Genomic DNA, 16,773 nt, shown 5'->3' with positions numbered 1-16,773 from the left:
GTAACCCCTCCTTTGAACATTCTGCTGCTGGATGAATGTAATGCTTAACCCTATGTCCATTAACTTTGAATTTGTGGCCTGTTTGTTCATCTAGACGATCAACAGCTCCATGACGATAAGATTTTAACAGCTTAAACGGGCCATACCATCGTGATTTGAGCTTTCCCGGAAATAATCTTAGTCTTGTATTGTGGAGCAACACTAATTGACCAGGGTTGAATTTCCTGAGCTGAATATGCTTGTTGTGCCAATGTTTTGTCCTCTCTTTATAGATTCTTGCATTTTCATATGAAAATAGTCATAATTCATTAAGCTCACAAAGGTGAAGTTTCCTTTGCTTTGCTGCAGCATGCATATCCCAATTTAATTTCTTCAGTGCCCAATGTGCTTTATGCTCTAGCTCTAGTGGCAAATCACAAGCTTTGCCATAAATAATTCGGTAAGGAGACATGCTGAGTGGAGTTTTGTATACTGTTCTGTAGGCCCATAGAGAGTTATGCAAGTGTAAAGACCAATCATTCCTTGTTGGGTTCACCACTTTTTCTAAGATCTTTTTAATTTCTCTGTTGGACACTTCAGCCTAACCATTGGATTGTGGGTGATATGTTGTTGCTACCTTGTGTTTGAATCCATATTTTGCCATTGCTGCAGCAAAGATTTTGTTGCAAAAATGTGTACCCTCGTCACTAATAATTGCTCTAGGAGTGCCAAATCTGGAAAAAATATTTTTATGAAGAAAAGCCACCATTGTTTTAGCATCATTAGTAGGTAATGTTGCAGCTTCTACCCACTTGGAGACATAATCCACAGCAATAAGGATATATAAGTTCCCAAAGGATGGTGGGAAGGGTCCTATAAAATCTATTCCCCAGACATAAAAAACTTCCACTTCTAGAATGTTAGTCAATGGCATTTCCGGTCTTTTAGTCATGTTCCTTGTCCTTTGGCACCTGTCACAACATTTAACAAATTCATAAGCATCTTTAAAAATAGTTGGTCAGTAATAACCTGATTGCAGAACTTTGGCAGCTGTTTTGTGACCACCAAAATGTCCTCCATATGCTGCAGCATGACATGACTCCAGTATATGGGGAATCTCTCCTGCTGTAACACATCTTTTTATTACTTGATCTGAGCACAACTTATATAAATGTGGGTTATCCTTCTGATAACTTCTAACATCATGAAAAAATTTCTTTTTCTTTTGAAACTTCAGCTCAGGTGGTAGCAACCCACTTACTAAATAGTTAGCAAAATCTGCATACCATGGAGATTCTGATTGCTGCAACATTTGTGCTTGCTGTTCTACCAATAGCTGTTCATCAGGAAAAGTTTCAGTGATGTCTTTCCTGGTCAATGTGCTTGTGTTTGCATCCAGCCGTGACAGGTGGTCTGATACTTGATTCTTAGTCCCCTTTCTATATTTAATTTCCAGATCAAATTCTTGAAGCAATAAGATCCATCTAATTAATCTCGGCTTGGCATCCTTATTTGAAATTAAGTATTTGATTGCTGCATGGTTTGTATATACAGTCACTCTAGTGCCTACTAAGTAGGCTCTGAATTTGTCAAAAGCAAATACTACTGCTAGCAACTCTTTCTCTGTAGTGGTATAATTGATTTGAGTTTGAGTGAGAGTTTTGCTTGCATAGTAGATGGAGTGAAAACATTTATCCTTTCTTAGCCCTAATACTGCTCCCACAGAGTGATCACTAGCATCACACATCAATTCAAATGGTAAAGTCCACTCTAGAGATATAACTACTGGAGCAGTGATCAGAGCTTTCTTTAATTCTCCAAATGCTTGAAGGCAATCTTTGTCAAAGTGAAATGGCTTGTCATGCTCCAGCAATGAACACAGTGGTTTAGCTACTTTGGAAAAATCCTTAATGAATCTTCTGTAGAATCTAGCATGACCCAAAAAACTCCTAATACCCTTTACTGAAGTTGGAGGTGGCAGTTTATCTATTACCTCTATCTTGGCTTTATCTACCTCAATACCATCCTTGGATATCTTGTGACCCAGCACTATTCCTTCTTGCACCATGAAATGACACTTTTCCCAATTGAGTACTAAGTTGGTCATCTCACATCTTTTAAGAACTTCTTCCAAGTTGTGTAAACAATCAATGTATGTTTCTCCAAAAACTGAGAAGTCATCTATAAAAACTTCCAAAGTCTGTTCTACCATATCAGAAAATATAGAAATCATGCATCTCTGAAAAGTTGCTGGATCATTGCATAGCCCAAATGGCATTCTTCTGAAGTCAAATGTTCCATAGGGACAAGTAAATGTAGTCTTCTCTTAATCCTCTGGAGCTATAGCAATCTGGTTGTAGCTTGAATACCCATATAAGAAACAGTAGTACTGTTTTCCAACAAGTCTGTCCAACATCTGATCTATGAATGGAAGTGGGAAATGATCTTTCCTTATGGCTTTGTTGAGCTTTTTATAATCCATACATACTCTCCATCCAGTCACTGTCCTTGTAGGAATAAGTTTATTATTCTCATTAGTTATTACTGTTATCCCTCCTTTCTTTGGAACACATTGAACTGGGCTTACCCATGAACTGTCTGATATTGGGTATATGATTCCAGTATCCAACCATTTTATGATTTCCTTCTTCACCACTTCTTTCATAATAGGATTCAGCCTTCTCTGGTGCTCCACCGAATTGCTGGAACAATCTTCTAATAGGATTTTATGCATGCATATTGATAGGCTTATCCCCTTTATATTTGTCATAGTCCATCCAATTGCTCTTCTGTATTTTCCTAGCAAATCTACTAGACTCTGTTCTTGACTTGCATCCAAAGTAGAAGAAATGATTACAGGGAGTGTGTTGTTTTGACCAAGATAAGCATACTTCAAATGTGAAGGTAACCGTTTTAATTCAAAACTATGAGGTGATTCAATAGATGGTAAAGTTGTTTTTACTTCCCTGTCTGAAAGATTCAGGTGTTCAATAAACTTGTTGTGCCTATCAGATTGCTGTTTGTCCATCCAATCTGTCTGGATTGCTGCAACATCTTCCTCTTCGACATCCTCAAAGCTGGTGACTTTGTTAAGTGCATTACTGCAGCATTTGTCCATTCTGTCTGCTACAACAAAATCCACTACACTTAGGAAATTGCAATCTTCTACTTCATCTGGGTTCCTCATAGCCTCTAGTACATTAAATGTGACTTGCTGATCATTCACTCTCATGGTGAGCTCTCCTTTCTGCACATCTATCAGAGTCTTTTCAGTTACTAGAAAAGGTCTTCCAAGTATAATGGGTACTTCTTTATCAGCTTCAAAGTCCACTATAATGAAATCCACTGGAAAGATGAATTTGTCAACCTTCACCAATACATCCTTTATCTTTCCTTCAGGGTATGCATGAGATATGTCAGCTAATTGCAGAGTGACCGTTGTTGGTCTGCATTCCCCTACTCCCAGCTGCTTAAATACAGATAATGGCATCAAATTAATACTAGCTCCCAAGTCACAAAGTGCTCTGCAAGCATTCTAGTTCCTATAGAGCAGGGTATTGTAAAACTCCCTAGATCTTTCAATTTTGTGGGAATTTTACTCTGGAGCATATGACTGCTTTCCTGTGTTAAAGCAACAGTTTCAAACTCTCCCAGCCTTCTTTTTCATGCCAATATATCTTTTAGAAATTTCACATAATTTGACATTTGCTCCAAAGCTTCCACAAAAGGTATATTTATGTGCAGTTACTTCAGCACTTCCAGGAATTTGCTGAACTGCTTGTCTTGTTTTTGCTTTTGGAACCTTTGTGGGAAAGGTGGTGGATGTCTAAACTGTTGGGTAGCTTCAGGAGATATCAAACTCTGTTTGTTTGGTTTGGTGCAGGTTGTGACTACTGGTATTGCAACTTCATTTTTAGCATGCTTTGGTTGAATTTCCTCTGCAGTTGCTGTAGCTTGGCTCATGTAACCAGTGTCTTGAAGGGGAGGTTATTGTAACATGCTTCCATTTTGAGGTAATTTTTGTGCTCAAATGAATTCCATCTCATTTTTTGTTACAATTTTGACACCAACACCACAGGTGCTCCAACAGCAGCCAGTGAAGAAGCCACTGCCACAGATGAACCAACAAAAGAAGCTGCAGTCGAACCACAAGCAGAGGCAGAATCAAAAGATGTTGAACCATCTACTCCACATGAGGAAGAAGGTGACAAGTCTAAAACAGATAGCTCACCCACAGAGGCTCGGAAAAAGAACATGAAGAACCTTCCATCCCCACCCAGTCCAAAATCAGGAAAAAATACATTATTCAAGAAGAGGAGGAAGAGGACCTTGAAGAGGAACCGTCTATTCTAGTCCTTGCAAGCAAGGGAAAGGACAAGGGTAAAGAAAAAATGGCAACACCTCCAGCCTTTGAAGATGAAATGGAGCAAGTTGATGCCGAGCTGGCTGTTGTAGCAGCCAGAGTTACGCCTACACCTGCACAAGCCAATCAACTACTTGTTATCATTGCTGCCATCACGGCTGAGGCACAAGCTGCGCATATTTGTATATGGATTTGAAAACCTAATGAAGATAAATTGAGTGTTATTTAGTATTTATGAGAATACCAAGTAGAGATAGTTATAGATGAAAGTGAAATTCTGTCCCGACACTTAGACTTTGGTTGAATTGTATGAGACTGCTAAAGTAGAGCTAAAAGAATAAAAAAGATCCTAAGTTTTGGGGGAGAAGCAAGTTTGATTGACTGTGATATCTACGAAATACACTTTGTTCCAATGACTCAAGTTGTTGAGTAACCAGATCTGAGTATGTACCCCATATGTAGAATTGTGTTCAAAAGTAGCAAGAGTTATGAGCAATGTTGTAGCATATTTTTTTTTTTAAAAAAAAGTCATCTGTCTAAGGCATTGAGTAGCCAGGTCTGTTCATGAGCCCCATGTTCAGCCTTGAGTAAAAGATACCTCTAGATAAGATTACATTACAGATATTGCTGCAGCAACCCTGATCTGGGCATGGTTTGAGTAAATGGGTGTCATCATTACAATTGATTGACATTCACATGAAAGATAAATGTTACAGTGAGGAGGTTGAATATTCCTTAGTTTATCAATCTTAAAATCATCACAGTTTGAGTATGTGAAAGTTATGTTACCCCATTTATCAATGAAGTATTCTTACTACTGAAATTCATGCAGTCCCTTGGTGATGTTATAGCATCTCTGGAATTCAATCGAAGGAGCACACACACACTATGGACAGAAAGAAGCTTAAGTCTAGAAATAATTTACTATGGTCATCTTGCATGATTGGGATTGTGATCTGAAGGTGGAAGAATCCTTGCAAAGTTGATAAAAGAGCTAAAGTTGTGTGCATGATTGTTTGCGTGAAGTGTTAATATGTGTCATTACTTGAGGGCAAGTAATGGTTTAAGTTTGGGGGTGTGATAACTCTAGGAAATGAGAGTTATTACATCAATTCTAGACTTGAATCAAGATCACTTAGAGAACAAATAAGGTATTTTTATTACATTTTAGTTACATTTTGAATAAACATTCATTTTAGTAGAGTCTTAATAAGTTTTGCTTGAATAAAAGTAATTTGTGCTAAAAATATCTGCATAATCGTAGGTTTTCGGAAAGTCTAAATTCATGAGGGGATGTTGAGACATTAGAAGAGCAAGAGGAGGAAAAAAGATGGCCACAAAAGAAGTAAAGCACAATCGGGAATAATGCAGTGTTGCTGCGGATGTTAGAGCAACCAGTGCTGTAGCAATCTGGGAGTAATACGGGAGAGAACTTAGGCGCGGGTCAACGACAGAAGCGCAATCTGCATGTTTCCTAATTTAATGCATGCATGCTTATGGGCTTTCATTTACCCTAATTTGCAATATAAAAGAGAGGCGTGCAACACATAGAAGGGCGGCAAGGAATTACCATCAGAATAATTACCAAGGAAAGAAGAAGAAGATCAGAATTGGAGAGTGTTGTTTCGGCAACATTGAAGAATCGTGCAGACTTATTTGGATTTGTCTTTCACCGTGCTCAACTTATATTTCTCTTCTTCCTTTAATTGTTTTGATGTATCCCGTGATTAATATATTTATGTTTATTTTTCTCATTCAGAATATGAACTAAATTTACTTGTAGTTCAGTGAAAAATAATCCAATGGGTTCTTGACTGTTCTTATAATGTCGTACCATAAATATATTAGCAACTGGTCATTGTTAATAGATTTAAAGGTATGAGACTTCCAATATGTGATAGCTGAGGATGCAGATTTATTCTACCTAGTGCTGCAACACTTGTTGTAACAACTGGTGCTAACTTGATAAACAACAGTCACCCCATAAGGAGAGTTTGATCATTCAACTACTATAATCTCAATTGAATCTTAGACACATTTAACCTATTTTATTTCCTTACAGTATTGTTTTATTTAAATCTCTCACAATCATTAATTACGATAGGTATTACTTGACAATTGATTGTTACGGTCTTAAGTTGATTTGCACTATTGTGATTGCTTTAGCATTTCGAGTAACATCAATCCCTGTGGAGACGATCTTGAATACTCATCACTTAAATTACTTGTTGTGTATACTTGCACATTGGCATTGGTAGTAATTGCTTATAAAAACTAACCAACAAGTTTTTAGCGCCATTGTCGGGAATTGATTGTTTATTTTTTAAGTATGAAGTAAATCTTGATAGCGCCAAATTTGATTTGATTCATTATATTTATTGGCAGATCGGTACATGCATGCGCAATGACAGATCTGTGGTATCCAATTCTATCCTGAGATTGAAAGGACTGTCAGGAGACTGCGAAGAGAACAAAGGAATTCAAAAATTGTTTCAAGCATGAATAATTTGCAAGATGCGGGAAATTTGAATCCTCACGGGCCCTTACAACCAGTCAACATTCAAGAAGAGCAGAATGAACAAGCTAACGGGAGACAGCCAGGCAATAACAATATTATTTACATGGCTGATGACAGAGACAGAGCTATAAGAAATTATGTTGTGTTAACTCCTCAAGTTGTACACCCTGGCATCATCAGACCTGAAGTAGAAGCTGCAAATTTTGAGTTGAAGCCAGTGATGTTTCAAATGTTGCAAACAGTTGGTCAAGTCAATGGATTGCCAAATGAAGATCCTTATCTCCATCTTAAATTGTTCTTGGAAGTAAGTGATGCTTTCAAGATTGCTGGAGCAACACAAGATACCTTAAGGCTGAGACTCTTTCCTTATTCCTTAAGAGATCAAGCAAGAGCATAGTTAAATTCGTTACCATCTGATTCCATCACTACATAGAATGAATTGGCTGATAAATTCCTAATGAAATATTTCCCACCTACAAAAAATGCAAAGTTGTAGAATGAGATTACTTCCTTCCATCAACTTGAAGATGAGAGTTTGTACGAGGCTTGGGAAAGATTCAAAGAATTGCTCAGAAGGTGTCTTCATCATGGTATTCCCTGTTGCATTCAATTAAAAATTTTTTACAATGGGTTGAATCCGAGTACAAGGTTAACGGTGGATGCTTCAGCAAACGGAGCCCTGTTATCCAAATCTTACACTGAAGCTTATCAAATTCTGGAGAGAATTGCCAATAATAATTATCAGTGGCCTTCAGCCAGGCAACCAGCAGCAAGAGGATCAGCAGGGGTACATAACATAGATGCAATTACAACCTTATCAGCACAAGTAACCTCATTGACTAACATGGTAAAGGCCATGACATCTGCTCCAGTAACAGTAAAGCAAGTTGCTGAACTTTCTTGTGTATATTGTGGTGAAGAACATGACTTTGATAATTGTCCTGGAAATCCAGTTTCAGTAAACTATGTGGGTAATTTCAATCGACAACCTCAGAACAACCTATATTCAAATACTTACAACCCTGGCTAGAAGCGACACCCAAATCTCTCATGGAGTAGTCAGAATCGAAATGCTCCAGCATTAAATGGACAAAATAGAAACACACAACCACCTGGTTTTCATTAACAAAGTCAAGGGCAAAAGCATATCAGTCACGATACAATCATTTCACTAGAAGCACTGATTAAGGAGTAAATTGCAAAGAATGAAGCAATTGTGCAGAGTCAAGCTATATCCTTAAGAAACCTGGAAAACCAAATGGGACAACTAGCCACAGCAATGAGCAGCAGAACTCAAGGAAGCCTACGTAACAACACAGAAGACCCTAGAAGAGAGAGCAAAGAACACTGCAAGGCAATTAATTTGAGATCTGGAAAGAATGTTGATACCCCAGTTGATGTGACAAAAAATGAGACAAAATTCAATTCAGCACAAAAACCACCTCAAAATGGAAGCATGTTACAACAAGCCCCCCATCAAGACACTGATTACATGAGCCAAGCTACAGTAACTGCAGAGGAAAATCAACCAGAACATGCTGAAAAAGAAGTTCCAACACTAGTAGCCACAACCTGCACCTACCCAAACAAACAAGGTTCGCTACCCCTTGAAGCCACCCATCAGTTTAGACATCCACCACCTTTCTCACAAAGTTCTAGAAGCAAAAACAAGACAAGTAGTTCAGCAAATTCCTAGAAGTGCTGAAGTAATTACATATAAATATACCTTTTGTGGAAGTTTTGGAGCAAATGCCAAATTATGTGAAATTTCTAAAAGATATCTTGGCACGAAAAAGAAGGCTGGGAGAATTTGAAACTGTTGCTTTAACACAGGAAAGCAGTCATATGCTCCAAAGTAAGATTCCTCCAAAAGTGAAAGATCCAGAGAGTTTTACAATACCCCGCTCTATAGGAACTAGGTATGCTGGCAGAGCACTTTGTGACCTGGGAGCCAGTATTAGTTTGATGCAATTATCTGTATTTAAGCAACTAGGAGTAAGGGAATGTAGACTAACAACAGTCACTCTGCAATTAGCTGACAGATCTCATGCATACCCTGAAGGTAAAATAGAGGATGTACTGGTGAAGGTTGACAAATTCATATTTCTAGTGGATTTCATTGTACTGGACTTTGAAGCTGATAAAGAGGTACCCATTATACTTAGAAAACCTTTTCTAGTAACTAGAAAGACTTTGATAGATGTGCAGAAAGGAGAGCTCACCATGAGAGTGAATGATCAGCAAGTCACATTTAATGTACTAGAGGCTATAAGGAACCTTGATGAAGTAGAAGACTGTAATTTCCTAAGTGTAATGGATTTTGTTGTAGCAAACAGAATGGACAGATGCTACAGTAATGTATTTGACAAAGTCACTACCTTTGATGATGTAGAAGAGGAAAATGTTGCAGCAATTTAGACAGATTGGATGGAAAAAAAGCAATCTGATAGGCACAACAGGTTTATTAAACATCTGAATCTTTCAGACAGGGAAGTAAAAACAACTTTACCATCTATTGAATCACTTCCTAGTCTTGAATTAAAATTGTTACCTTCATATTTGAAGTATGCTTATCTTGGTCAAAACAACACACTTCCTGTAATCATTTCTTCTACTTTGGATGCAGGTCAAGAACAAAGTCTAATAGATTTGCTTGGAAAATACAGAAGAGCAATTGGATGGACCATGTCAGATATAAAAAGGATAAGCCCATCAATATACATGCATAAAATCCTGTTAGAAGATTGCTCCAGCAATTCGGTGGAACACGAGAGAAGGTTGAACCCTATTATGAAAGAAGTGGTGAAGAAGGAAATCATCAAATGATTGGATGCTGGAATCATATACCCAACATCAGATAGTTCATGGGTGAGCTCAGTTCAATGTGTTTTAAAGAAAGGAGGGATAACAGTAATAGCTAATGGGAAGAATGAACTTATTTCTACAAGGACAGTGACTGGTTGAAGAGTATGTATGGATTACAGGAAGCTAAACAAAGCCACAAGGAAGGACCACTTTTCACTGCTATTCATAGATCAGATCTTTGACAGACTTGCTGGAAAACAATATTATTGTTTCTTAGATGGGTATTCAGGCTACAACCAGATTGCTATAGCTCTAGAGGATCAGGAGAAAACTACATTTACTTGTCCTTATGGAACATTTGCTTTCAGAAGAATGCCCTTTGGGTTATGCAATGCTCCAGCAACTTTTCAGAGATGCATGATGTTTATATTTTTTGATATGGTAGAGAAAACAGGAGAAAAGTTTTCATGGATGACTTTGTTTTTGGAGAAACATACAATGATGGTTTATACAACTTAGAAGAAGTTCTTAAAAGATGTGCGATGACCAACTTAATACTCAATTAGGAAAAGTGCCATTTCATGGTGCAAGAAGGAATAGTATTGGGTCACAAGATATCAAAGAATGACATTGAGGTAGACAAAGCCAAGATAGAGGTAATAGATAAATTGCCACCTCCAACTTTAGTAAAGGGTATTAGGAGCTTTTTGGGTCATGCTGGATTTTACAGAAGATTCATTAAGGATTTTTCCAAAGTAGCTAAACCATTATGCTCATTGTTGGAACATGACAAGCCCTTTCACTTTGACAAAGAGTGTTATTAAGCATTTAGAGAATTAAAGAAAGCTCTGATCATTGCTCCAGTAATTATATCTCCATACTGGACTTCACCATTTAAGTTGATGTGTGATGCTAGTGATCATTCTGTGGGAGCAGTATTAGGGCAAAGAAAGGATAAGGTTTTTCACTCCATATACTATGCAAGCAAAACTCTTACTCAAACTCAAATCAACTACACCACTATAGTAAAAGAGTTGCTAGCCGTAGTATTTGGTTTTGACAAATTCAGAGCCTACTTGGTGGGCACTAGAGTGACTGTATATACAGACCATGCAGCCATCAGATACTTAATTTCAAAAACGGATGCCAAGCCAAGATTAATCAGATGGATCTTATTGCTACAAGAATTTGATCTGGAAATTAAAGATAGAAAGGGGACCGAGAATCAAGTAGCAGACCACCTGTCAGGGCTGGAAGCAGACACAAACACAATGACAAGGAAAGACATCACTGAAACTTTTCCTGATGAACAGCTGTTGGTGGTACAACAAGCACAAATGCTGCAGCAGTCAGATTCTCCATGGTATGCAGACTTTGCTAACTATTTAGTAAGTGGGTTGCTACCGCCTGAGCTGAAATTTCAAGAGAAAAATAAATTTATTCAGGATGTTAGAAGTTATCAGTGGGATGACCCACGTTTATACAAGCTGTGCTCAGATCAAGTAATACGAAGATGTGCTGCAGAATGAGAGATTCCCCACATACTGGAGTCATGTCATACTGCAGCATATGGAGGACATTTTGGTGGTCACAGAACAGCTGCTAAAGTACTGCAATCAGGTTATTACTGGCCCACTATTTTTAAAGATGCTTATGAATTTGTTAAATATTGTGACAGGTGTCAAAGGACAGGAAACATAACTAGGAGACATGAAATGCCATTGACTAACATTCTAGAAGTGGAAGTTTTTTATGTCTGGGGAATAGATTTTATGGGACCTTTCCCACTATCCTTTGGGAACTTATATATCCTTGTTGCTGTGGATTATGTCTCCAAGTGGGTAGAAGCTACAACATTGCCTACCAATGATGCTAAAACAGTAGTGGCTTTTCTTCAGAAAAATATTTTTTTCAGGTTTGGCACTCCTAAAGCAATTATTAGTGATGAGGGTACACATTTTTGTAACAAAGTCTTTGCTGCAGCAATGGTAAAATATGGAGTCAGACACAAGGTAGTAACAACATATCACCCACAGTCTAATGGTCAGGCTGAAGTGTCCAACAGAGAAATTAAAAAGATCTTAGAAAAAGTGGTGAACCCAACGAGGAAGGATTGGTCTTTACACTTATATGATTCACTATGGGCCTATAGAACATCATACAAAACTCCACTCAGCATGTCCCCTTACCGAATTGTTTATGGAAAGGCTTGTCATTTGCCACTAGAGCTAGAGTATAAAGCACATTGGGTACTGAAGAAATTAAATTGGGATATTCATGCTGCAGCAGAGCAAAGAAAGCTTCAACTTTGTGAGCTTGATGAATTACGGCTATTTTCATATGAAAATGCAAGAATCTATAAAGAGAGGACAAAACACTGGCACACAAGCATATTCAACACAGGCAATTCAACCCTGGTCAATTAGTGTTGCTCCACAACACAAGACTAAGATTATTTCCGGGAAAGCTCAAGTCACGATGGTCTGGCCCATTTAAGCTGTTAAAATTTTATCCTCATGGAGCTGTTGATCTTCAAGATGAACAAACAGGTCAAGAGGTCAAGGTTAATGGACACAGGGTTAAGCACTATATACATCCAGCGGCAGATTGTTCAAAGGAGGTGTTACTCCTTAAAGAACTCAGCTATTGAACAATGAAAGAAGGTTAGGCTGAAGGACCTTAAATCAAGCGCTCCATGGGAGGCAACCCATTATGGAGACAACCACTTCAAACCAACTTTGATCTCCTTTGGTTTTGTTGACAGCTCTCCCTCTTTACCATCTTATTTAATTTTGTTTTTCTATGCTAGCCATTTAATTTTATCCTTTCACATTATTGCATTCTTTACTTTGCTATCATTTGATCTATTTATTTTTAAATAATTTTAGAATTAATTTTAGTTTGTGGGAAGTATGTGTGACAATTAAATTTCATATTGACAAGTGAAAGTGTATGGTGGCAGAGTGCAGAGGTGAGCCACGTGTCAGAAGCTTTAGTGTGGAGTATGTATCCGTTGCAAGAGTAAGCGAATGGGTGCTGCAGCAACACATTTTACTGTTACAGTAAATTAAAAGATGGGGCCTCTCACTTACCGTTGGAGATAAAATCGTGACAGATGGATGCATGGATGTGGATAGAAATTGCAGAATAAAATCTCCGAAATTAATGCCTTAATTTCACTGGCCGATGTTTTTGGGATATTCACATTTAATTCAAAATATTTTCTTTCCTCAATTATCTCTAGTTACCGTATTTATCTTCAATGAAAGTCCACTATAAAAAGGAGTCACTGTGCTTAGTGCTACGACACTATTCCCTATCTCCTTCGCAAGTACAACTCTCCTAATTCTTATCCTCTTCTTCTCATTTTACTCTCAGGAACATTAGCTTCAATTTGTTACTGCTACAGCAATGCCGAGGTATAAGAAAACAGCCAGCCGCCTTAAAGATCCGTCAAGCTTCCAAAGTTACCACGCCGAAGAAAAATATGAAGAATTCATAGAGCCGCATAAGATTCTAGAAGAAAAAGGGTTTTAATTTCCAGAAAAACTCACTGGAATTGTGCAAACAATTCACAGTGCTGTAGCAAAGCGTGGATGGTTAGAGTTTTGCAACCACCCTCGAGATCTTGTGCTACCAATAGTCAAATAATTTTACGCCAATTTGGTAAGCCTTGATCAGCACAACATTTGGGTAAGAAACACACTTGTTCCATTAGACTCTCACGTTATAAATGCTTTTTATAATTTACCTGCTGAAATTAATTGTGAGTATGCCAAGTTGCTTGATAAATTGACCCCGAAAAAGTGGAACACCATTTTCACAACTCTTACAATCGAAGGAGCATCATGGGCTAACGAGGAAGGGCGTGTAGTTAATAAGATAGATTTGAAACCTATTGCTAAGGTATGGGTAAAATTTCTGAAATCTAGGCTTATGCCTACCACTCACAATACTACAGTTTCACAAGAGAGGTTGGTCTTGTTATATGTTATTGTTCGAGGGCTGCCCATAGATGTGGGTAGCATCATCGTAAAAGAAATTCAGGATTGTGCAGTTAAGACTCACCGAACTGCTGTCTTGCTATTCCCGTCACTCATCACCATCATTTGTGTAATTTCTGGTGTTCGTCTTAATGCTAGAGATGAACATGTCAAGAATGAAGGTGCCTTTACGGCACGTACCATTGAGAGAGTTGCTGGTGAGAGTGCTGGAACAACCACTGAACCAGCTGTTGTAACAGAAGTAAGACGAGCTATTAGCTTAGAACAGACGATCCAAGCACTCAACACCAGTATAACTCAATGTGTGGAAGCTCAGCAGAGGGAAAACGATCGGTTTCGGAGTTATCTACAACACCTAGACAACCAACTACACCAATTTGCTCTGTACATAAAACGTACTCACCGAAACTTCCCTGATTCCTTGCTCCAGCAGTATAATTTTGACACCAATACCATAGGTGCTCTAGCAGTAGCCAGTAAAGAAGCCACTGCCACAAATGAACCAGCAGAAGAAGCTGCAGTCGAACCACAAGCAGAGGCAGAATAAGAAGATCTGAACCATCTAATCCACCTGAAGAAGAAGGTGACAAGTCTGAAACAGATAGCTCACCCACAGAGGCAGAGGACAACTCGGAGAAAGAATGTGAAGAACCTTCCATCCCCACCCAGTCCAAAATCAGGAAAAAGCACATTATTCAAGAAGAAGAGGAGGAGGACCTTGAAGAGAAACCGTCTATTCCAGTCCTTGCAAGCAAGGGAAAGGACAAGGATAACGCAAAAATGGCAACACCTCCAGTCTTTGAAGATGAAATGGAGCAAGTTGATGCCGAGCTGGCTGCTGTAGCAGCTAGGGTTACGCCTACACCTACACAAGCCAAGCAACTACTTGCTATCATTACTGCTATCACGGCTGAAGGACAGGCAGCTGACGCATCAACTCCAATTCCTCTACAGCAAACTCCTAGCCAGCCTATTCGTACCAGTCCGCGACAATCCAGCAAGAGAAAAGGCAGTACGTCTAAAGGCACTGTTACAGTAACCCCAGCCACAACTCCTATCACCAGCCCCGTGAAGAAAAAGACAAAGACATTGCCAGCTACTTCCCCACAAGCTTCACCAAAGACAAGCTTCGCAGTGCATCCAAAAAGTGCTGATAGCAACCCGTCATGTACCGCAGTTCCCACCATAGGGGAGTTTTCTTTCTTTACTAGTTCCTTTCATTCTTAAAAAAATATATATGTTTGTCAAATTACGTGGTATTTTCTAAAGTCTTTCATATCCCTGTCAGCTCGTATGCCTTTGTTATGTCTGCTTGTGAGGACACAGAAACTCTCAAGTTTGGGGGGGTTGTGTTTCCAAATGCATTTTGTTTATGTTTGTGTTATGTGAAGCTCTGTTATCTAATATTTATGTATGGATTTAAAAACCTAATGAAGATAAATTGAGTGTTATTCAGTATTTATGAGAATACCAAGTAGAGATAATTATAGATGAAAGTGAAATTCTGTCCCGACACTTAAACTTTGGTTGAATTGTATGAGACTGCTAGAGTAGAGCCAAAAGAATAGAAAAGATCCTAAGTTTGGGGGGAGAAGCAAGTTTGATTGATTGTGATATCTATGAAATACACTCTGTTTTAATGACTCAAGTTGCTGAGTAACCAGATCTAAGTATGTACCTCATATGCAGAATTGTGTTCAAATGTAGCAAGAGTTATGAGCAATGCTGTAGCATATTTTTTTTAAAAAAAAGTCCTCTGTCTAAGGCATTGAGTAGGCAGGTCTGTTGCTGAGCCCCATGTTCAGCCTTGAGTAAAAAATACCTCTAAATAAGATTATATTACAGATATTACTGCATCAACTCTGATCTGGGCATGGTTTGAGTAATTGGGTGTCATCATTACAATTAATTGACATTCACATGAAAGATAAATATTACAGCGAGGAGGTTGAATATTCCCTAGTTTATCAATCTTCAAATCATCACAGTTTGAGTATGTGAAAGTTATGTTACCCATTTATGAATGAAGTATTCTCACTGCTGAAATTCATGTAGTCCCTTGGTGATGTTATAGCATCTCTGGAATTCAATCGAAGGAGCACACACACACTGTGGACAGAAAGAAGCTTAAGTCTAGAACTAATTTACTATGGTCATCTTGCATGATTGGGATTGTGATATGAAGGTGGAAGAATCCTTGCAAAGTTGATAAAAGAGCTAAAGTTGTGTGTATGATTGTTTGCGTGAAGTGTTAGTATGTGTCATTACTTGAGGGCAAGTAATGGTTTAAGTTTGGGGGTGTGATAACTCTAGGAAATGAGAGTTATTACATCATTTCTGAACTTGAATCAAGATCACTTAGAGAACAAATAAGGTGTTTTTATTACATTTTGAATAAACATTAATTTTAGTTGAGTTTTAATAAGTTTTGCTTGAATCAAAGTAATTTGTGCTAAAAACAGGTGCATAATCGTAGGTTTTCAGAAAGTCTAAATTCATGAGTGGATGTTGAGACATTAGAAGAGCAAGAGGAGGAAAGAAGATGGCCACAAAAGAAGTAAAGCACAATCGGGAATAATGCAGTATTGTTGCGGATGTTAGAGCAACCAGTGCTATAGCAATCTGGGAGCAATGCGGGAGAGAACTTAGGCGCGGGTCAGCCACAGAAGCGCAATATGCATGTTTCCTAATTTAACACATGCACGCTTATGGGCTTTCATTTACCCTAATTTGCAATATAAAAGGGAGGCGTGCACCACATAGAAGGGCGGCAAGAAATTGTCATCAGAATAATTATCAAGGAAAGAAGAAGAAGATCAGAATTGGATAGTACTGTTTCGGCAACATTGAAGAATCGTGCAGACTTATTTGGATTTGTCTTTCACCTTGCTCAACTTATATTTCTCTTCTTCCTTTAATTGTTTTGATGTATCCCGGGATTCATATATTTATGTTTATTTTTCTCATTCAGAATATGAACTAAATTTACTTGTAGTTACTTGTAGTAGAGTGACAAATAATCCAATGAGTTTTTGACTGTTCTTACATGTTGTTATAGCCTTGCTGTAGCATTTTACTCTAGTAGTTTTTATGAATATAACTGT

At 38.2% G+C, this 16,773-nt stretch overlaps 1 non-coding gene and 1 pseudogene across 1 annotated transcript; both read right to left on the bottom strand.

The window, feature by feature from the left end:
* Window positions 1-580: 580 nt before the first annotated feature.
* Window positions 581-16,773, bottom strand: part of LOC127899350 (uncharacterized) — a 68,969-nt pseudogene continuing 52,776 nt past the window's right edge.
* On the bottom strand, window positions 7,349-7,454 carry LOC112495955 (small nucleolar RNA R71). The gene has a single exon (XR_003062371.2). It is a non-coding gene; the product is annotated as a small nucleolar RNA R71 (small nucleolar RNA).

The sequence above is a fragment of the Citrus sinensis genome, chromosome 8 (assembly GCF_022201045.2).
Source record: "Citrus sinensis cultivar Valencia sweet orange chromosome 8, DVS_A1.0, whole genome shotgun sequence".
Taxonomy (NCBI): Eukaryota; Viridiplantae; Streptophyta; class Magnoliopsida; order Sapindales; family Rutaceae; genus Citrus; species Citrus sinensis.
The sequence above is the reverse complement of the archived record's forward strand: the minus strand, read 5'-3'. Positions and strand labels throughout refer to the sequence as shown.